Raw genomic sequence first — 22539 nt, 5'->3', positions numbered from 1 at the left:
ATTGTCCATTGGTTTTTCCAAGGTTGATGGGACCCTCAGATAACTGGAATTTTTAGATAACCAGAACGCCGTAATCCCTGAGCGTGCTGGATAACACAGATTTTACTGTATATTATAAAAGTACCATCCCAACTTGTGGATAGAAGGAGAGATATAACCCATATGAGATGGCAGGATGATCGCAGCTTGTGATGATGAGGAAGATAATGGCTACCATTTCAGGTTGTTTTGCAAGGGATGGTGCGAATACATGTTCTTTCAGATGTACAGGCTATCTCTATTTACCTTACTAGGTTAGAGAGTTAGTGCCTTTGCTCAATGTATTGGAATAAAAAGAGATCTGCAAATCTGCAGATACCTGTTTTATGTTCACAGGTATCTGCATACGTGGATGTCTATGCGGATATCCACAGTCCATGTTCCCTCTAATTTTTCCCCATTAATGGGTGTAATACATCATGTTATGTGTACTCCAGGGTGTGTGGATATACACCACCAGTAGAAACACATGCTGCCAACTGTGGGCACTGTGCTAATCAGCTGGGAGGCAACTGAACCTCTCCTGGGTGGCCACCCAAGCACTCAACTTACAGGGAAAGGTTTCCACAGCTCACTTTTATGGATGCAGATACAAATTTTGTAATGTAGTAATATAGTAATCTACTAATCTAGTAACAAACTATTACCAATACAGAAGGGCTCCTAAAGTATGAGTGCTGCAACTGTGCACACTCAGGTTCCCAACTAGATAGTAATTTTAACAATATTGGGCCTGATCTTGGGACAAAAACTGGTCAAACCTCAGACTGATAACTGGAAATTCTTAAGTAACCAATAAAATTAATATACACTTCATAGATCAGGCTAGAGTAAAAAATGTTTTTTAGAACTCAAGAGGTAATTTTTTTTAACAAAACATTACCCTTAATTGAGAGTGTTAACAGTTCTGCTTAGGGATGTAAGCGACTAGTCAACAACCAGATAAGCCTAGGCTTATCCTGAAGTTGAGTCACTACTTGACTAGTCGCTCCCCCAGCCTCTCTTGCTGCCTCTGTATCAGAAGCAGAAATGGGGCGGGAGGGAGGGGAAGGGAGAAAGCAGAAGCCAGTGCTAGGGGAAGCCAGCTTGAAAGCTGGTTCCCCCAGCACCAGCACCGTAGGAGGCAGGGGAGGCAGAGGAACAGCGGGGGGGAAATGCAGCAAGCTGGGACTGAGCAGTCCTGGCTTGCACCGAGTCCCAGACGATGACGCTCTGCTTTTTAAATGTAGTAAGAGCCACCAATTAGTAAGACAAATTTATTAGCTTCCTAACCGCTATTTAACAGCCCTACTTCTGCTAGTGTATTATGTCATTGCCCATTATCTGTGGACAAGCATTTATTTCTTCAACAGGCCACAGGCACATCCTCAGCCACCAGTCATTACTAAATCTTTTCTTTCTAAAATTGCTTTAACCTTAACAGGATCATAAAAGTTACAAATAAGAAAGACCAGACTATTTTCCTGTTGGTGAAGGTTTGTTCCCTAAAATAAATTAAACATTAGCATGGTCAAGACATGTATATAAGAAAACAAAGAAAGCCACAAGATCTTTTTATCACTTTCATCTTTGTTGTCTCTTTCTTCCCCTCATTACCGATCTAACTATTCCATTGCTCTTAGTCCATCATGGCTAAAACTGAGCTGATCTGGACAGGTAGATCCTCTTGTCCACATAGTGTCACTGAAATCAATGGGATTCAACATCTGCACAGTTGTCTACCAATACAGATTAGACTGCAGGACTAGAAGTATATATTTTGTAAACTCTTCAAGGAGAGGATTGTGAGTTCAGTTTGCTCTGTAAAGCTTAGCAGAATTTAAGCAGTATGGGCAAAATTTACCTACTTAGGTGCATAAAATTAGCACTGGAATCCATATCTAGGCACCTAAAATATTAGGTTACTTATCCATATACCTAAATATGAATTTATTTTTTATTAATTGCAGGCACCAAAATTGGAAAATATAACCCTATATAACGGATATACATTTTCTACTACTGCATGTTATGTAGTTATACAAGGATCAAGATGGAGCTCCAACTGCTTCCTGTGAAATATTTTTTCATGCTTAAACCTATCACCTTGAATAATGTTTTTCCTGAATTTCAGCCTTAATCTTCTATTACATAATTTAGTTTCTTTATTTCTATCTAAAACCTCCTATAGCCACCCTAAATATTTCATTTTTACTGTCAATATTTACACTTTTTTATATGTATAGTGTGTTGTGTCCTCCACCTGCAATATCTTAGCCAATCTAGTTCTCTACAGTTAGCTCTTGACATTTTCCTTGATAAATACAAAAGAGTATGCAGGTATCCATATAATGCTGCATAATACTAATTCAGTCCCCGTGTTAAAATATTAAAAACCCATGACTCCTAATCCTTAGACTCAAGACCACTCAACAGGTGGCATGTTTGCAAAGACGTCTTTAAGTCCCAATCATGGCCTTTCCAGTGGTTAAGATGACCAATCAAAGAAACAGTGGTTATACGAGTGAAACATTTGTTACTAGCTCTAGATTTGAGATCTCAAGCTTTAAATTTAAAATTGTATTATTTAGAGAAAAACTATTTTAAATTAATTTTAGAAGTTTCTAGGAGTCCTGAGAGCCTTGTACAGCTGACACTATGTGAACATGGCTTTCAAAGTTGAAAAATAAGATAAACAGCACACTACAAATCTTTTCTCTAATATTGGTAAAATAATTTTTCTGTGAAATACATAGCAGAGAGGAAATTTATTTTAAATGGTTTGGTTAAAAAAATGTCAACAAATTTGGGTAAAATTCATGTTACTTTGCCATTTAGGAGTAATGTTAGCATGCCAATTAAAACAAGATTAACTGACCAGATACTTCATTAACATAAAACTTGAGTTGGTCGGTGGTACTTTGTGCCCTTCTGGGCAATCTGAATTCTGTATTAATAAACTTTTAGACGTGTCACTTTCCTAGTTAAAAAATAAAATTATCAGCATCCCCATTTACCCCAATCTCAGTTCTTCCCCTCCACTGGCTCTGGCTCATTGACAATATTTATGTCTGGCCGTAGAATGAGAGTCCCTTCATGCTACCTTGGCATCACTTCTTACTCTGCCTGCCCAGAACAACCTGGTTCTCTCACAGCAAGTATACTCTCCATAGAAAGGTAAACATCAAAATGGGACCTGTTGGCTCAAGAGCTCGGAACAAGGCACAGAATAGCCTGGAATCACCAGGACATTTTTTGAATGGGAACAGATAATGGAGTGTGAGGCATGACAGGAAGGACGGCCCATTTGTTAGGGCTAAGGAAACCTGGGTTCGTGTTCCTGCTCTGGAACAGATTTCCTGCTTGACAATGCGCAAGTCACTAGGATACATCCACACACCATCTTTGAAGTGTAATGTCCAGTTTGAAGAACTACATTCAGGCTCATCAACCTGGGTAGTGAAGGAAAAGGCGGCAGTTGCCCCTTCATCTGGTGATACAGAAGTGCTCAGAACAGTAATGGCAATAGCTGGAACCCCAGGCCCTATGAACTGCTTCCAGAGCGTCATGTGGCATGCTCTAGGCAGCACTGAGGATTGCCTCGGGGAGGCAAGACGCTCTCCAGGCAGCGCTAAGGCTGCCTACCCTCAGCTCATTCCTTCCGTCAGAGGCCCTACCCCTCCACAGGCATGGAGCAGGCTCTCTCCTTGCCCAGAGGCCTGAAGAAGTTTTCAGCACCACTGCCTGTATGTGCTAGCTTTTATTGACAGCATGTTAGTAACAGTGGTGTAGCATGAGCTGCAGCCCAGTTATCCATTTATGTATCTAGTATTTCAGACACGACAGTACTCAGGAGGCTAGCCTAAGGCACTGCCCATCTTGCCACACTTACACTATTTTAGCATACTAGCTTGATCAAAGCTAACACAAGTGCTTGTACTGAAGATGGAAATTATACTTGCAGCTGCAGTGTAAACATATCCTTAATCTCGGAGTCTAAGTTCCCCAGCTAAAAAATGGGGACAATAGTGCTTTCCTACTACACAGGGGTACTGTGAAGATGTACACTTTAAGGACTGTGTGGCACTCAGATACTACAATGACAGGGGCTATGCAAGTATCCATTACTGATTGACTGATGTGGGCTTTTTGAGGTGAAACAGTTGAAGTGTCCCCAAAATTGCCCACTGCACAGCTCAGAGTCCATTCAGTTTTACCCCACTTTTCCAACATTTACCTTCAATGCTCAGATCTCCGTTTCCTTCCCATCAGCATCAGAAAGGGGCAGGAGAGTAGAGATAAAGATCTTATTCCAAACCTATGGGAAAGGGGTTCTACTCCCATGCACCCCCCTCAGTACCCCTTCTGTCCAATTCTCTTTAGGATGAGCTACATACGGATCCTTCAAATGCAACTATTGAAACTGCAATCACAAAGTGCCATTATAAATATGAGAAAGCTAATTAAAACATAAATAATCAACCAAGTTATCAAGTTTATAGGAAATATTAGGTGGAAGTGATAACTGATATATTGTTAACCAATCTAAAGTGAACATCATCAAGCTAAACTTCTCTAAATTGTTTTCTAAGAAAGTGAATGATCACATGGGTGGGTTAAATACTTGATCGTTAATAGCACAAAAAGATTCCAGCATATAATCAAATAAGAATAAATGAAAAATGAAGAAACAGGCGCAGAAAATGGACTTATTAAATACATTTATAAAATTTCAAAGAATGTGGAAATGCTTTACATAAACACTAGAAACTTTCATAATGGACTTGGGGGAGGGGGGGAAATCACATTATGAGAAGGAAACCAGAAGTTTTGCAAAGGCTATAGAACTTGATTATGGCAGGACAGAAGACACCAGGAAATCACAGAAAGCAATTGATTATCATCTACTTAAAAAGTTGCTGTAATTCCAGAAGTAGAGCGGAGATGTTCTAAAGAGGTTTGGATTAAGAAGATTTCAGACCCTGAATTCTGCAAATGAATCCCACATATTGACATACATTTACAAATATAAAATTACAAGAAGGGTATCTGCTTTTTAACTGGAAGAAAGCCATAACATGAATGGCAATTTTTATTGTGATTGGACCATCATTGTTTTCAAACACACTATCAATCAATGAACTGCCCATCAAAACTAAATCAAAAGAAACTGGAAGACAGCAGTAAATCACTTCACACAAACTATTATGTTTTCAGAACAAGAAATCAATAACTAGATCTTTTGGCTAGACACAAGCACTCCTCCTACTGGTAACTAAGACTTATCACATATAAGCTCCTTACTAACTGTCTCTGAGAGCCCCAAAGGGAAGACCATGGTGATATCAGAAAAAATGACTACTATAATACCACCCTGAATGAAGTTAGTGCATATTTAGAAAGGCCAACCTTTCTAAACTGTTAATATGAATTAACAATTTCTATGAGCAATGGCAAAGTAAACTAAACTGGATTGAAAGTGGACAGAAAGTGATCCTAAACATCACAGTAGTTCAGGATAGTATTACTTTAACAGTAAAACAAAAGAGTCAGATTAGTGATATTCATGTGTGTACATGCTGGAAAAGAAAATAAATGGCTATGTATTACTGTCTGAGAAATAGGGATGAAAAAAATCCTGCTTAATCAGTTTAATCGGTTAACTACTTAAATGGCCCTCTGCCCACAGCCATCCATACGCGTATCTAGTATCCCAGATACTGCCAGTTAACCACATCTCTACGAAAAGGAAATTGAATTTTAAATTGATAATGCAGTAGTTCAACCCCAGTTTACATTTCTAAAATTTTTAACTTTGTAAACATAGTTCTACCAACATTCACTGATAGTCTCATAACTAGGGTGACCATATTTTGCCATGTTGAATAAGAGACAGCTGATAAAATTACTCTGATTGCCATTGAACTTGCTTGAATAAATCAGAACTATGCAGTACAAATGGTCAAATTAACATCAAGTTAACTGAGCCCCTATTAAAACCCTGTCTGATAAAATCCACTCATCATGGCCTAGCTGGACCCACAAGATGGACTCACCTCTCCTGGTACCTGGCACTACATCTTCCTGGCTTCATGTAAGGGTCACATGCCACCACCTCTTATATTTAGGCCGGGGTTCACACCTCAGTGTGGTACTGCGTGGGAAGGATGGAATGGGATGTGAGCTATTTCCAGCTACAGGAGAGAAGGGAGAGGGGAAGTGATTACTTGGTCCCTTGTCTTTGAGGCACTCATCTGTTCTCTACCTCCTCCCCCTCACTCCAATGTCTAGAAGCAGCAATGTCCTTCTTTCCTGCACAGGTCCAAAGGCAGCTAACACGTGCAGGCTGCAGTTGACCACTGACATAATCCAGCCCCTACTATCCTTCCAGCTACAGTGCAGGCAGGAAGAGATTAAGACCCAAGGATGCTCTGTGCACCAGAGCCCAGAGAACCTGAGTGCAGGGGCTTCAGTGAATTGGATCAGAGAGGTGGCTCATCAGGTAAGGGTACATAGGGCACAGAGCAGCCCATGCTCCCTGGTGGCAGGACCAGGGTGGGTGTAAACAAAGTGATAAATCCCTGTCCAGGAGTCTGCTGTAGAGCCTGCAGGATCAGGACAGGAACAGACTGGAAATCACTTTCCCATCCACTTAGCTTAGCTGAGGGTTGGAGAGGATTCCCCATGCCAGCATTGCACAGGGCTTGGCTCTTACTGGCCAGTGCTCCAGGCCAGAGATTCTGGAGCTTTTCCAGGGTGCAGTCCCAGCCAGAGACAGTGTGTAAGTAACGAGCCTGTTGACCAGATTGTTGATGAGCCAAGTAGCCTGACTAAGGGCTGGTTCACTGCATAGCGCTATGAGTAAGATGTGGCTCGCTGGGGGGATATGAAGGAGCCGTGGGGCTGGGGGTGGCGCAGGGGGAGAGCAGGGTGAGGACAGTAAGAAAGGGGGCATGTAAAGGACTGATGGCTGGACAGCAGAGGCAGACTGGCCACTGTCTGGTACCTGCCTGTGCTCACCAGCCACCATAATTCACAACTAATGCCAGCTGGAAATGGGACAGGGGCAAAGCTGTGCTAGCTGAGAGTTGTTATGCAGCAGGTGCTGTGCTGATAGACCAGCAGGGGTAGCAGCCAGACCTGCGCACTGCAGCATTGCCCCACGAGCAGCCTTGCAGGCCCACCCTCATCATCGGCCACTGGACTCTTGCACTCACTGCTGGTGAGCAGGCCACTGGCAAGAAGGGATCTAGCCAAAAGTAGAACCTGCCAGTTCTAATGGGAGGGAGGAATGACAGGCAATATGGAATAGTTTGCCTGTTTTTAAGAAAAAATTAAGTATTTTTCATATACGTACCATGGTTAAGATGACTGATTTATTGTGATTTAATTGAGAGTGATTCCTTTTAAGTGAACATAACTGTGTTAAATTTATTTTAACTTTACAAATATCATAAAACCATCTATTACCATAAACTTTGTAAATATCATATAAATCAATATAGTTTACTTAGTACAGTTTCCTATTTAAACTCTATTTTGATTCATGAAATATATCAATATATATAAGGAGTATTCAGTCTGCAATTTAAGCATCAAGAGTCTCACCGAGAATTGGTTATTTAAAATTAGCTAATCAAAGTATGTTTTGTACAAGACCTTGCCTTCAAAAATTATTTAGAAAGTGTATAAATTCCAAAGTAACAACTACCAAAGTCCCCTTATTACCCTGGTGTCAGGATGCTCATATTACTGAGTAGACCAATAATTATGCCTCCGCTCCCCAATCCTGTCATAAAACGTTCTCCCTTACTCTCAGAGATATTATGGAGCACACAGCAGACTGCCACAACAAAGGGAATATTGGTTTTGCCTAAGCTTATTGGTCAATCCTGTCAACTACATACATCCCCTCCCCCTTGCTTCTTCTGTATGGGTATGTCTACACTATCCCGCTAGTTCGAACTAGCGGGGTAATGTAGGCATACCGCACTTGCAAATGAAGCCCGGGATTTGAATTTCCCGGGCTTCATTTGCATAAACTGGGCGCCGCCATTTTTAAATCCCTGCTCGTTCGAACCCCGTGCCGCGCGGCTACACGCGGCACGAACTAGGTAGTTCGGACTAGGCTTCCTAGTCCGAACTACTGTTACTCCTCATTCCACGAGGAGTAACGGTAGTTCGGACTAGGAAGCCTAGTCCGAACTACCTAGTTCGTGCCGCGTGTAGCCGCGCGGCACGGGGTTCGAACAAGCAGGGATTTAAAAATGGCGGCGCCCTGTTTATGCAAATGAAGCCCGGGAAATTCAAATCCCAGGCTTCATTTGCAAGTGCGGTATGCCTACATTACCCTCCTAGTTCAAACTAGGAGGGTAGTGTAGACATACCCTCTCAGAGGCAGAAATGGGGGGAAGGTGGGAATTGGTGTCCATGGAGAGCCGATTTAAGCTAGTTCCCCATGAGCACCAGATCTGTCTGCCACGCCTGGCCCCGTGCTGCTGCTGCTGATAAAGAGGCAGCAGTGTGGAGAGTGAGGGGGGGCAGGCAGGAGCCTGGTTTGCATGCGGAGCTGACTTTTAAATCACCGCTTCTTGCGGAGAAGCTCCCACTTGCCACCCCATTCTGCTAAAATTTTATGCACTTACACAACTATTCAATTACATGCTATCTAACATCCCTACTGCATATGGCTTCATGAGCCATGGGAGTAAGAGGTGGCTATCTCCTAGGATCACTACTGGCATTTCAATACCTCCGATGGTAATTTCTCCATCTGGTAAGCAAGTCCCAAACTTGCAGCTTTATAAAGAGACAGAAGTTCCTAAAGTTATGCATGTTGCGTCATGCACCTTTTCCGAAAATCCTATATTGATGTAGATGAAATGGACCTTGTGATCTACCAGCACCCACGGCACCATTGAGAAGTATCCTTTAAGATTTGTGTATGCTTTGGCAAGGTGGTCAGGTGCCAAGATAGGGATGTGCATTCTGTCTGCCGCCCCACCACAGTTAGGGAATCTAATCACAACAAAGCCCTCCACTATGTTCTGCATGTTTCCTGGAGTCACAACCCTCTGTAGCAGAAGGGTATTGATTGACTTGGCTACTTGGATCACAACAGCCCCCACTGTAGATTTCACCACTTCAAATTGATTCCCAAATGTCCAGTAGCTGTCTAACATTGCAGATTTCCATAGGGTAATTGCCACTTGCTTCTCTAATATCAGAGTGGGTCTAATTCTGATATTTCTGTGCTTCAGGGTATGGAAAAACAATTTGCAAACTTCCATGAAAGTGGTTTTATGCATGTGACAGTTTTGCAGCCACTGCTGATTGACCCATTGCTGCATCACTATGGGTTTGTGCTTCTTTTATGGGACCGGAACCAGCATTCCACTGTGTCCAGAGGATCAAACACTGGCAGCATTTGCCGGTTGCTCAAATGCTTCACAAAAGAGCATGCTCATGATCTCCTGAGATACTTCCTCATTCCAGCAGACCCTGGAAATGCTCTGGATATACTCCATAATAAGGTGCACCATGGTTAATATGATTGCCATAATACTTTGCTGTTAAACAGGTTCCAGGAAGGGTTGGTTCCATGCTTATCCTGCTATGGCATCTGCACAGATAACCAAGAGAAAAAAAGGGTGTTTGCTTTGCTTTCAAATGGGAGAAGGGTAGAGGGGAAGGAGGATATGAGTGTATTATGGGATGCTGATGGTATGTACCCAGAACCAACTGCTACACAATTTTGGTCCCAGCGTGCACTGGAACATAACTCAGAATGGTAAGGGGCAGCATGAACTGTGAGATAGCTACCTACAGTGTATCACTCTCAAAGTTGCTAGTAGCCAACCTACTAGGGACATACTACTTCAAACTATACTGAATTCTTGCACATAGTAGGGATATGTACCTTCAACTTTACAAAACTTAAAAACTTATCTCGAAGAAAAGACAAAGTAGTGGAGGGGAAGAACTGTCAATCATCTTGAAGACTAGAAAAAACAGATGAAAGAAGCCATTGTTTGCCTACCTATATGTTATACTGCTACCACAACTGGCTGCTATCCATGCAATGCTAGCATGCCTTTCTCCACACACCCCTGCACCTAGGTTCCCTGTAACCTGCACTGCAGCATAGCTGTTCAATGATCCCTGACCAGAGGCTCAGAGCTGCCCCGCTGGCAGGAAGCTTAGCTGATCAGTTGGGGGAGGGGCCATCTGGCTCTGGGCACCTTCAAACTGAACTGCCTGCTTGAAACAGAGGAACTTAGAGATCAGCCAGGGAGGGGAGATAAGAAGCAGGGAAGAAGGGAAGAATTGGAGGGAGGAGGGAAGAGTTTTAGGGTAGGGGGAATTTGGGGAGATAAGGAGGAAGGAAATAATTGGCTGGAGGGAGTGAAAGGAGAAGGGAATTTGGGGTGTCCTGAGAAAGAGGCAGAAACCCAGCATTCTCTTCTTCCTCAAGCCTCCTAGGCTGGGAAGAGGAGTGTGGGGGGGGGGGGAGGGAGAAGGGGAGAGATGACTGCATGGGATATGTGAGTGAAGCAGGAGGTGGGTGGTGGCACTGAGGTGAGGTGGGGGCAAAGAACTTGTTTGTGCTGGGTGTCCTGTCCTAACTCCCAGCTAGAATGTTAGTGCTTTCAAGTCTAAGCAGCAGGATTTTATCCCAGCCTGCAACTGTGCTGGGTGCCAGGGACCAGATTGTACAGTGGTAGGTGGGGGGAATAAGGAATGGGTAGGTGCTGGCGTACGTGCAGTAAGGTGGAGGCAGGGAGGAGTTCGTTTGGGGTGGCCTGATTTACTTGCTGCAGTCCAGATAGCAGTCCTCTCCGGCTGGGTGGAGAGAAGAAGAGGAATCCAGGCTGCATGGGAGGTAGGAGGGGGGTGTGCGCCAGGACATTTGCATGATTACATTTCAAACAAATTTAACATAGGTGTTAATGGCTTAAGGTAAGAAAGAAAAAGATTCTTATAACAGAATTGTTTGGAGTGTTGCAGACATGTAAAACTCTGATCTTAATGATTTTTTTAAAATCCTGTGTTATTAATTAATACATAGAACATTGTATTGTATTAAGGGCAGATCTTTGGTATGTGGTAGAGTTCTGGCTCTTTTGGGTCAGGAGTAGCAAGTACTAGGCATGATGCTAGTTGTTTTGTAGGACAAAACCTTATTTGAAAGCTCTTTGAAACATGGATCGGTCTACAAACCCTGAAGCCATCTGTTAGTTTGCTCTGAGGCTTCTATTCTTTCAGCTCGTGACACACACAAGGTTAAAGTTTCAAACCAGAAGAACTTTTACCTGTTTTTACAGGTCTCTGTTTCACTTGTTCTTGTATAGCATGAATCCTAAACATTGTCCAGAAAATCTGTATAAGCCTGAATGAATGCCTTTTAGTCTCCTTTCCAGTGTAAATAGTGTATTAGTATTTGTAAGGAGAGCATGACTATTTCTAGTTCACTCATGATTTGTATAGCATCTTAAAGCTGAGATATGTGTGGATAGCCATTTTGGTGTGTTTACTAGCCTGAGTTAGAAAGAATGATAATACATATACTCCACGAGTAATGTGAATGTTCTTTTTATTTGATTTCACTAGGGTGGCTGCTCCCCAGCTTGCCAGCCTCCCTCTAGTAGCCATGCCAGACTGGGCCCCTTCTCTCTCCCCTCCCCGCTCCGCCCCAGACTGGGGCCCTTCTCATCCCCCTCACCTACACCAGCACATACCCCGTCTCCTTCCCTTCTGTGCCAGTCTGCACCTCTTTTCATTCTCCCCTGCCTGTGCTATCCCGTGCTCTCTCTCCTTCCTCACCTACATGCTGTGTGCCAACCTGGGCCTTTTCCACACCAAATCCAGGTCCCTTCTCCTCCCCCACAACTCCTGACCATGACCTAACCCTCACCGCCCCCGGAAAGCTGTGCCAGTCCCAGCCCTGCACCCAGTGGCCAGGAAAAGCCAGGCAAGGCCAGGCCCAGCTCTGACCCCAGCACAACCCAGAAATGCTGTGGAAGGCTGGGCTATGGCATGCCAAGCCAAGCCTGGCTGTGTCCCTGGCAGCTGGGGATGGTCAAGACAAGGTGCACCAAGCCAGGCTGGGCTCTTCCCTGGCTGCTAGGCACAGACAAGGCTGCGCCAGCCCCGGTTCTCCCCCCCAGCCATCTCCCCGTGGTTGCCAGGGAAGGGAGCGGCTGAGGCCAGGCCAGCCCCAGCCCTTCCTCTAGTCTTACCAGGCCCAGCTCTCTTCCCTAGGCTGCCAGGAAGCTAGCCTGGGCTGAAGCCTCACCATGGCCAGGCCTGGCTCTCCCCTGCTAGCTGCCGGGGGTTTGGGCCAGGCCTAGACATTGCACAGCCAAGCCATGCCAGGCTCCCCGCCCCCCGGTTTGCTGCATGGCTCATGGCTCCCATGGCTCCCCCCAAGAATGTGGGAAAGGGGGCTGCATGGCTGGCAGCTCCATGGGACAGGGGAAAGGCTACGCAGCTGAGGGCAGAGGGAGGGGCTGCGGGACACAGAGTGATGCATGATGCCCCTGTGTCGTCTCACAGGAAAAGATTTTTTGATATAGATACATATTAAATCAACATTGTAAGCATTGCTCCTTATTAACTATGTTATAATATTTTCTTCCACACCTATGGACTCTATGTATGTGTGTGTTTGTACTGGTGGTCCATATCCACACACTACCTCTTGGACCTAAGAAATTCCAGCCTGCCCAAGAGAAAATTCAACCTGCCCAAGGATAGAAAATGTTAGAGGGAACACTGACTGGGAACCTAGTACATGTAAATCTAACATTTGATATCTACAAGCAAGTAACCTGTAGCCAGCCAGCAAATCTGTTTAAACATCTGAGCTGATAAAATTCTCTAATCTTCCTGAACCTCAATAAAACAAAAAACATAAGTCGTACCAATCACACTAAGAATCTACCTTTTTGGCTTTGTGTTCTTTTCCAGTTTGTTTTGGTAGAAGGATGCCCTATCATTTGTGAACTTTTTAAGCTTTGCCAAATAGGTATTAGTGAGCATGCTGGCACACATTGTGTCCAGAACTGCTCATGGACAGAATCCAGAGAATATGGGAAAGATTCTTATAGAATTGTTCCTAAACAACCTTAGGTTAAACAAGTTCACTGCCTAAAAGATAACATAAGCATGTATGATGATCCAGGAGTTATGTTTATTTCTCAGAAACCATGTTATTTTCACCTTTATTTATCATTTGAATTTTAAGGGCAGTAAGCTCTGTCATCTTGTACTGGAATAGTATATTACCTTATGTTGAGGAAAGGAGATGGCTATTTCTTAACAACCAATAATCTTGGTTTGCTGTCTTAATTGGCATCAGAGCTTTCAACCTGAAAATGATCTGACCAACCCTTTAATACCTATCTGACTGAAACATAAATATAAGCAGTGGGCATTCAGACTGATAGTAGACTTATTACTTTTGGTGATAACAGTTAAGAGACACTGATGCTTTCCCAAGTTACAGAGAGCTAATAAGGTATTATAGATTTATTTAATGTGGTTTAAGCAAACTGATAAAAGTTAATTTGTGGGTTTTATATTAATCCATTTTCTCTTAATTTGATTTTTTTCAATCTGATTTGTACTTATTTTATGCTTTTGCTTAATTTAGTTCATAAAATATGTGAAACTGCGATGTGCATGTTTAGCTGTTCTGTCCTCAGATGTCATGGTTCTGGACCTGAGGAGTCCCAAGATAAGTAAGAGGTAATTTCATGATCATCTAATGGTAGTTCCAAGTCCTTCCATAACTGGTGCCGAAACAGGCATACTGTTAGCTTTTAAAAAGAATGTTAACCTCTGAGGACTTGGATAAATGTAGGGTGACTTCCTGTCCTTAACTGAATGATACGGTCCCTAAACATAAATTTCAAGTCCAGGGTCTGGGCTAAATGACTCAGATAGCATTAGTCCCACATTTCCTTTGGTGCCACTTTGATCCTGACCAATGCTCAGTGCTAAGCCAGTATCTGCCCAGTTTTGGATGGGGAAGGAGACACTGAAGTGGACCTTAGCATCCCTTGCAATGAGGCTCCAGACCCAGCTCTTCCTCTTTCTTTTGCTGCCCTGCCCCCAAGGCCCTGACCTTGGCTAAGACAGAAACCAGACTGGGCAGAAACTGCAGCCTGGGTTGCTATGGGGAGCCCCAGAATCCAGACCCTCCACCTGCCCTGGACAGAATTTCCTATCTGACAAATAAGGTAATGTTTGCTTGCCTACTTCACACAAGCTCGCAAGGATTAATTAGTATTTGTGAAGGGCTCTGACAACATGAAGTGCTAAATGTTATTTTAAGTATATTCTTTAACAAAAATGTGTCTAGTCAATCTACTTTTATAAGACCTGACCAACTCTTATTGAAGCCTATGGGATTTTTTCCAAAGATTTTAATGGCAGCTGCATTCTGTCTATAGATCTTACCGTCCAATCGTATGCAAGAACAATAGTATGTATCATTTCTACATGAGGCTGCAAGCTGCTATTGTGATTTTATGGAGCTTAATGAAATATCAAAATGTAGGTTCTTGCCTATGCAGAATGCAAGAGTTTATGTACCCTCTGGCAGAATGGCACTAAAAAGAGCTCCCAACATAAGCCATACAAAAGGAAATACTTTGCACATGATACACCAGACTGCAATCAATGGATTCAGAGGCCACCTTATCTGTCCTAGGACTAGATTGCAGAATAAATGGAGTTTTCAATAAGCGTAAGGTGAATCAACCTCCTTTGATGTCAGCAGTAAAATATCTCTTTCCTTGACTCCAGTTCCTCCCCGCACGTTCTACTACACTGGTTTCTGATGGTAATTACTGGTCCTCTTAGCATACATAATGGGAGACTAGTTCAGAATCATGTTGTATTCTATGGTTTAGTCAATTTAATCGTTGCTCAGCTGCACATGAATGCCACATTTGAGAATGAGAAGGAGTCTTTTCCTCAAGGAAAATTACTCAAAAATCTTTCCCCCATTTTCAACCATTCATTTTCCTCTGTCCACTTGTACAGGTATCATTTACTTTGGATAAACTAGTTAAATGACTGGCAGACTTCTAATAATGAGTGTTTTATCTGTAATTTTGTTTGAGACTACACAAAAAACTAGCAGGATCCCTTGTCTTACTTAAGATGAAAATGTTAACTAAGCATCCTAAAATCTGACTTTGAATTAATCAGAAGTGATTAGAGGAAGTCAAATGTTGGTGCAATTACTGATGGAGTTGGGGGCCTTGTTATTGGACACTACTATAAAGTAACTCCACTGAAGTGTCTAATTCTCCCTCAAAGGAGAAAAATTGGGTTCGAGACTTACTTTTGAAGAACCAAACCACATCTGTGGCTCATTGGGGCCCACTGAAATGTATTAGTTCTATACTGGATAAAAGTTGAGATTCCCAATACTGATTTTGCTGTGATAGAGTCCCGCAAATCCACAGATATCCACAGTTCATTTTTGCAACTAAAAATACAAATCTAGAACCCTGAAAATTTGCAGATATATTCCCAGATATCTGCATCAGCAGATATGGATATGGGTATCTGCAGCTCATTTTTCTAGATACGGATGTGAAAAATGTTTGTATCTGCACACGGTTCTAGGTATACACAAAGTTTATTAGTTTTAATCTCTGCTTCTGTTAAAATACTCATTTAAAAAAATTAAGAACAAAAATTAAGCAATAATTAACATTAAAACTGAAATATCAAGCACTCAAAATTTAGGCATCAATATGGAGGGTATTATAAAAAATATTCCTTCTAAATGGTGAGTATGTGCATGTACACTCTCTCTCACACACCATTTCTCCTACATTAACTCTACTACATTACATGGACACAATATCTTCATTCTCTCTTGATTTAAAATAAGTTCACTTCCACTATGAAAGAATAGCAAAAAAATGGAGGACATGAAACATAACTGAATTAATACTGCAGAAGTAACTGGAACTTCCTCACTTTCAAGTGCCTGATAGTTCTATCGTAATGTCACATTTTAGCAATAGTTTTTTTGTTTGCAAAATTAAAAACAAGAGACGTGAAAAGGAAGAAAAGAAATCTAGATGCATTCCAGTAAAAAGTTTTTTTTTGCAGGATTCATTTTTTTTTTTTTTTTTTTTTTGCAGATATAGGTAGTTTCAGTCTCTGGGAAACAGTCCATGCAGCTGAGCATGTAGAACAAAACAGAATCTTGCAAATCCATGGATATCTACTTTATATGCCTGGGTAACCACATCTGCAGATGTGGATGTGGATAGCTGTGACTCATTTTTGTGTATATGGATGCAGATACAACATTTTGTATCTATACAAGACTCTAGACGAAAAGTCTGGCCTCCCAACCACTGAGACACCCTTAATATTGACCCGGAGTTGTAAACATGTTCAAGACCTACTTGAAGGAATCTGTGAATCTTCTTGCACAAACAGGGCTGCAATCTTTTTAGAAGGTCTGCATGAAAGGTGGTTAGCAATCTAAGATTGGTACATCTCATTCAAAGTCAAACCAAATTGAGAATTTTTTCTTTCAGATATTTCTGAGTCATTAATAGCTTAAAATCACAGGTTTTCACTCAAAATTTTCAAAAAAATTGTAATTTCCTATTTCATATTTGTTTGAGCTTGTTCAGAATGGAACAGCACATTTACGTATGGACTTGAAGTACTATGAACACTGTTGCATAAAAAGCCTCTGCCTGAGCTTACTTGATTTATATACATGGATTTTCTAAAGCTACACCAAAAACTGTAAGGTCTAAGGTTTTAAACTGCAACTCATTGTGATCTTTGTCAAACTTTGTAATCTGTGTAACTCTCAGCCACCTTGCTTGTAACTTTCCCTAAACTGCATTCTCCCCTGAATGAATGGAGAGAGAGTGTGAGAGTGTGTTTGAAGAAGACTGGGAACAATGGACCATATGTCAATGAGTCATCACAGTCTGGGCATGCTTCCAGCTGGATAAAGGGAAGTCTGGGCATGCTCCCTGATGACGAGGTGAATGAGTCACAAGAGCCATTCAGACACTATATAAAGAGAAGGAGCACATGTGAGACTCTTTTTCCTTCCCCTGCTCCTGAGACGCTTCTCTCCAGTCTCTCCCCTCCTGACCAGCTTTCCCAGCCATGATGAGCAGACAGACCCTCCAGGATCCACATGCCTTGGCTCCTTCTGCAACCCATATGTCTGTGTAAGTGTGTGAGTGTCTGAGGGAAGGAATGAATGGGTGTGAATGAGTGAATGAATGGAGGGGTTCTTGGGGATGCCTGGGACCAGAATCAGCAACTGGTCAGTTTCAGCAGTGGCTGAATCGGGACGCCTGGGGCAGAGCAGCTGGGGTGTTGCCGGGTTGGTCCCGTAGTGCCACCCCTCAGCGCTGCAGGACCAACCTGGCAGCACCCCGATTCAGCTGCTGGTCAGTTTCAGCAGAGGCTGAATTGGGGAAGCCGGGGGCAGAGCAGCTCCAATTGTCCAGCTGCCTGGAGCACTTCCGTGTTCCCAATAGTGCTGCACCATCAGGAGTGTCGGAGCATTGGACCAACGGAGTTTTACTGTACTTAGATAACAGGATAACCAATTAAATGAGGACAGGTTGGTGCACCCCTGTCTCTGGTGCACCAGGCCAGGTCTGTTGCAGACCTGGGCTGCAGCGTCTCTGGTGTAGACTGCCAGAACAGGCCTGCTGTAGGTGAGGGCTCTTCTGGCCGAGCTGACACAGCCCCTGCAGCTGGTGGGCTCCATGGTGCTATGGAAGGACCCCGCTTGCAGTGGTCCAGGGAATGCTCCAGTCTCCACCAGTTAACTCTAACTGGTTAACCATTTACAACTCTAGTCCTTATGAATTACATAGATATCTTGCCAAAACTAATGTGAAGTGGGGAGAAAACTCCAACCACAACTATCAGCCTTTGTTACTAGTTAAACCAACATTGAATTTTGAGCCAATCTTATCAGACATTAACATTTCAGTCTTTAAACAATATTAACTTCAACTTGCTATCGGACACAACTGCAAATATGCTGACTGTAGCATAAAATCAGATTTGGTGGGCTTTTGATTTAATTTTCTACTTGAATTGTTCAGTGATAGCTGTGATATTTACTTCTAAACCACTGGACTCTATATGAATACATTTCAATGATCAAATAGAATGACAGCCTCAGGTCACCTCTAATTTTGACCTCAGCTCCTCTTGCTCAGAAAATAGATGGAAATTATCAAGCTTGAGCATTACATCTCAGATCTAAGGAAATATGTTCTAGCAAATCATGAATGACTTGTGTGATCGGGGTAGGAGGAAAAAAAAGCTAATATTATGTTCAACCAGGAAGTGATAATCGTCATTGTAGGGAATCACTATAACATACTGATGGCAATCCAAAATAACTCTTCAATTTTGCACCTGTCTCTCACAGGCAGTTGCCTCATCACATGAATAAACTGGCTTTTATAAGTAGTACGTATGTTCCTCAAAATGCTTTCTTCAGTCTTATCCATATCAAATTAAAGCTACTTGTTACTCACCCAAAACTAAATGTCTTAAAAATAAAAACAATTAGACAACAGTCTACCCTGGACCAATCAAAAATAAAAGATAGATCCTAACAGCAAGAAACTGATGACCTCAGATTGTAAAAAGCAAAAACAAGCATTCTTCTGGTTTACTAGTTACTTTGATGCTTGTTATGCATATACTGTGACTAAAAGGAATGTCTAATTAAATAATTTAACCAAGTCAAGCAAATGTGTGTCCGATCTCTATGCCTATTCCAGAAATTAACCCAAGAAGTATTCATGAAGACCATAGACTATTATATCAAGGTATACTTGTACTGCAATACAAAAATGACAGAGTCCAGAACTGGGTCAGATAAAGGGGTTGGCCTGTGGGACTAAAGTATGAATTGGAGTCATTTAGGCTTGGGCCTGAGATCTTCTGTCTGAGATTTCAGAGGAATAAATTCCTCACAAACATTTATATTGCAATTTGTAGCCTCACAGCCAACGCACCATGAGCCTGAGTTAACTGACTTGGGCCAGTCACAGGTGTGCTACGGATCTTTTATTGTAGTATAAGCCAAATCTTATGTATTTGAAGTATTCAGTGACTAACATCATAGGTGATTAAATTCATATTAAGAAGCCTGTGTACCAACAAATCTTAAAATAAAAATTCCTCTTGGAAGGGTGGCCCATGTTCAATAGATAACTGCTCTTGCGTGGGACAAACTGTATTCTTTAGATCTTTCCATGCATTATGAGAAAAAGTCAGCTGCCAGCATGGCACATTCACTGTCTTAGCTGCCTTTAATCGGCTGGCATGAACAGGTGGTGTTGTAGATGCCCCCAAAATTGAGTAAAAAGTATGTCCATTCTCACCCAGATAAAACAAACCCACACAATACCAATTCTTCATCTACCATCTCTCTTACACTTGTCGAAAGAAGAAAGGCAAACAAACATATGGTAGCCAACCAAGATTTCTCTCACTCATACTAATGGTACTTATGTGATCTCTTTTACCATTCTATCTGCATATCTCACTGGCTTTAATGTATTTATTCCTTACAATACAGAGATGGTGTGAGAACTGCTATTATGCCTTGTTTACATATGAGGAACTGAGCCACAGAGAGACTAAGCGACTTGCCCAACATCACAAAGGACATCTCTGGAAGATCAGGGAACTACACCCGATAATTCCCAAGTCCCCTTCTGGCCAACGGGCCATCATTCCTCTTCTCTTCCTCTTACAAGAGACTCCTCATGAGGGATGAATGAAAAAGGACAGTAATACTACTGCATGGGCAGGAAGCTGAGAAGAAACAACAGACACGTACAAATCTTGTTGTAATGTCCAAAATAAAAATCAGCTAACCAATGGGATGTTCATAATTTTAAGTACCAATAAATCTACTTGTGCCACCAACTGCTAACTCTTCTCTTATTACTAGACTCTTCCCTCAGACAAGCTCCACAGCACATATGACTTAAGACACCCTCATGTGCAGATATAAACCAGCACGGTGCTCCCAGTACCCTCTACCATACTCTTGCCGCTCAGAAGCCTTAATTTGGCCCCCTGGCTACTAAGGTCCTTAAATAAACTTGGGATTTTGTGTTTCTCAGTACTAAATGTCAGCGCTATGATTGTATAAATTTCCTGTGAAACAGGGGGAGTGCTGACCAGCACCTGCTGACTAAGGGGTTAACTCAGGTACCTAGCAAAGGTGCCAGACATGGGGCTGGGAGAGCCAACTGAGATAGAGGCTTGGAATTTGAATTGGATATAAATTCTCTGCCTGCTTTCTTTGTGTGGGAGAAGTACACGAGGGATAGAGAGAGACATAGAATCATTTAACCCAGGAAAGACTACCATGTCCCACCATGGAATTCAGGGTATGGGAGCAGACTGAACCAAGAGAAAATTAAAAATGATTACCAGGGAAATATGAGTCCAGTCGCGTTCAGGGTAGTTTTTCTCTATTTTGTGGTTTGGTTTGAACTGCTGTGTGATTCTATGCCTTCCGTCCCCACTTACCATCTAAACATTGTGCTGAGACTTTGCTATCTGGTTTTTAATTTGTTTTCCTTAGTTGTTCTGTACATCTAGCAACCAAGTATGCTTTATCATACTTTTGTAATAAAAGTTTTGTAATAAAAATCACTTCTTTCAAGGCGGTGATTTGATTCTTGTGTCCTGGAAGGTGTGTCTGTGTGGATCTGCATGCCTCTGACAGTGGGATCAGCAATCAGAGACTGAGCTTATTTTTGTCTTTTCTTTTTTCAAGCTCCTTTGAGGCAAAAGAGCTTGAGATACCCCTGAGGGGTGATTTCAAGTGTTCATTCCTGGTTTTTTAGGGGTCAAAAGCACTTGATGGTGGCAGCAAATTCCGCAAAATCTGGGTATTAGGATTTTGGGGGGAAGTTTCGTAACCAGTGCCTGTAGAGACAAGGTTTTGAACCTCTCTTGTGTGCTCCCACCTTCTGCATTCATAGTGCCAGAGCGGGGAACAGCCTTGACACCACCTAAAACAGTTAACCAGTTAAATAATTTGCGGGTGGGGAGCTTCTCCCACCCCTCGGGTCCTGTGGGTAATCAGTAACCCAGTAAGCATTCCAGTAAGGCAAATGCCTACCAAATAACTATTTATTCTTTTTCATCTCTAATCATCACTAACTTATAAATTACAGTGTCAGACTCCTATCCCATTTATGCAGCCACATGATAAATTTATTATTTGTATTATTAAGAAAAGGAAAATAGATTTATGAATTTAGAGTATTCATTGTGAAATGATGTAATGCGCTCTTAGCCCATAATAACAGTTCTAAGGGAGGTATGCATTGTTCTCACTGCTCTTAATTTAAGTTCTAAAGCCTAATGGTAATACTTCAAGGTCCAGCTTTTCATATGACTTGTGTGTGCAGCTTGTACACAATCACTGTGTGTGCATGCATGTGCATAAGGCAGGTAAGTGATTCAACAAAAGACCATAATTACAGTGGCCCTAAACATTTATTGGCATATTTCCCTAAAATAAATGCAAGAGTAAATTAAGGACCATATTCTAACTTCAATCTGTGAAGATCTCGGACAGTCGTGGGTGATACACTGTGGTTGGGGAATATATTACATAGTTTAGAGGGTCTGTCTATATCTTCAAGAACTCCTCCTAAACAGTAAGAGCTAGGATCACCATATTTGGTATGTAGCTTTGTGTTGTCGTAACAAAACAGGGTAAGGGTTTGGCTGTGCCAGGATAATGGGATGTGCCTAGAATGGGACTCCTTCTCATAAAACAGACAGGAAAGGCTGTGGTATAATAACGAACACATGGGGACAGCAGGGAACATGGGATGGAAAGCAGGGACATTTAAACCACAGGGGGGTGGCACAAGGCCAGAGATGGGGACCAGAACAGCTATACCCCATTGTGGCAGAAGGGGGCAGAGGTAGAAAAAGGGACAGCTATCTACGATATACTTCAGAGAGTTTGTCCATTTGTGTGTCTTTCTGTCCCCCAGCCAGGGAACATGCAGCTCTCCCCCACCTCGCCAGGTGCAGCTGCAGTGCATATGGAAAGTCACTTCTCACTTGGCCCCCAACCTGCTGTAGTGAAAGAGGGCTGGGGTAGTCCTCTCTCCCTGGAGCAGCCTGCATAAGGAATCCCTCATCCCTACCTCTACCCCAGAGTAATGATTTAAATGAAGGAAAACAAAAAATAATTAAGAAGCCAAGCAATGCCAGGTAAATCTTCCAGTAATATATATTTTTCAAATTATGAAGCAGAAGCAATAAATGCATAAGAGATGCATATACAGTAAGTTTGATTCAACCAGCCTAACATTTACAAGAGATTTGCTTCTTGACACACAGTTGTAGCTGTTTTTCATGCTATCATTTCACAGAGATGACACTAAGCTCATTGGGGGTGGGCAATAGAAATGTGAACTCACATTTGAAACATATGTAAAG

At 42.3% G+C, this 22539-nt stretch overlaps 1 protein-coding gene and 1 long non-coding RNA gene across 9 annotated transcripts in view; one reads left to right on the top strand and one right to left on the bottom strand.

Annotated features, from left to right (window-relative positions):
- Window positions 1-22539, bottom strand: part of MBD5 (methyl-CpG binding domain protein 5) — a 253117-nt gene that overhangs the window by 181206 nt on the left and 49372 nt on the right. The window contains exon 1 of one of the 8 annotated variants that reach the window (XM_089779719.1): window positions 6075-7388. The exons of the other annotated variants lie outside the window; for them this stretch is intronic. The gene's annotated coding sequence lies outside the window, so the exon portion shown is untranslated. Of the gene's footprint in view, window positions 1-6074; window positions 7389-22539 lie in introns of those variants that run through there. 8 annotated transcript variants of the gene reach the window in all.
- On the top strand, window positions 10720-20669 carry LOC112547839 (uncharacterized). Its single transcript, XR_003091644.3, has 3 exons — window positions 10720-10977; window positions 13673-13767; window positions 19637-20669. It is a non-coding gene; the product is annotated as an uncharacterized LOC112547839 (long non-coding RNA).

This window comes from Pelodiscus sinensis, chromosome 7, assembly GCF_052426305.1.
Source record: "Pelodiscus sinensis isolate ZL-2025 chromosome 7, ASM5242630v1, whole genome shotgun sequence".
NCBI classification, from domain to species: Eukaryota; Metazoa; Chordata; order Testudines; family Trionychidae; genus Pelodiscus; species Pelodiscus sinensis.
Note: the sequence above shows the minus strand (reverse complement) of the source record. Positions and strands in the feature narration are given on the sequence as shown.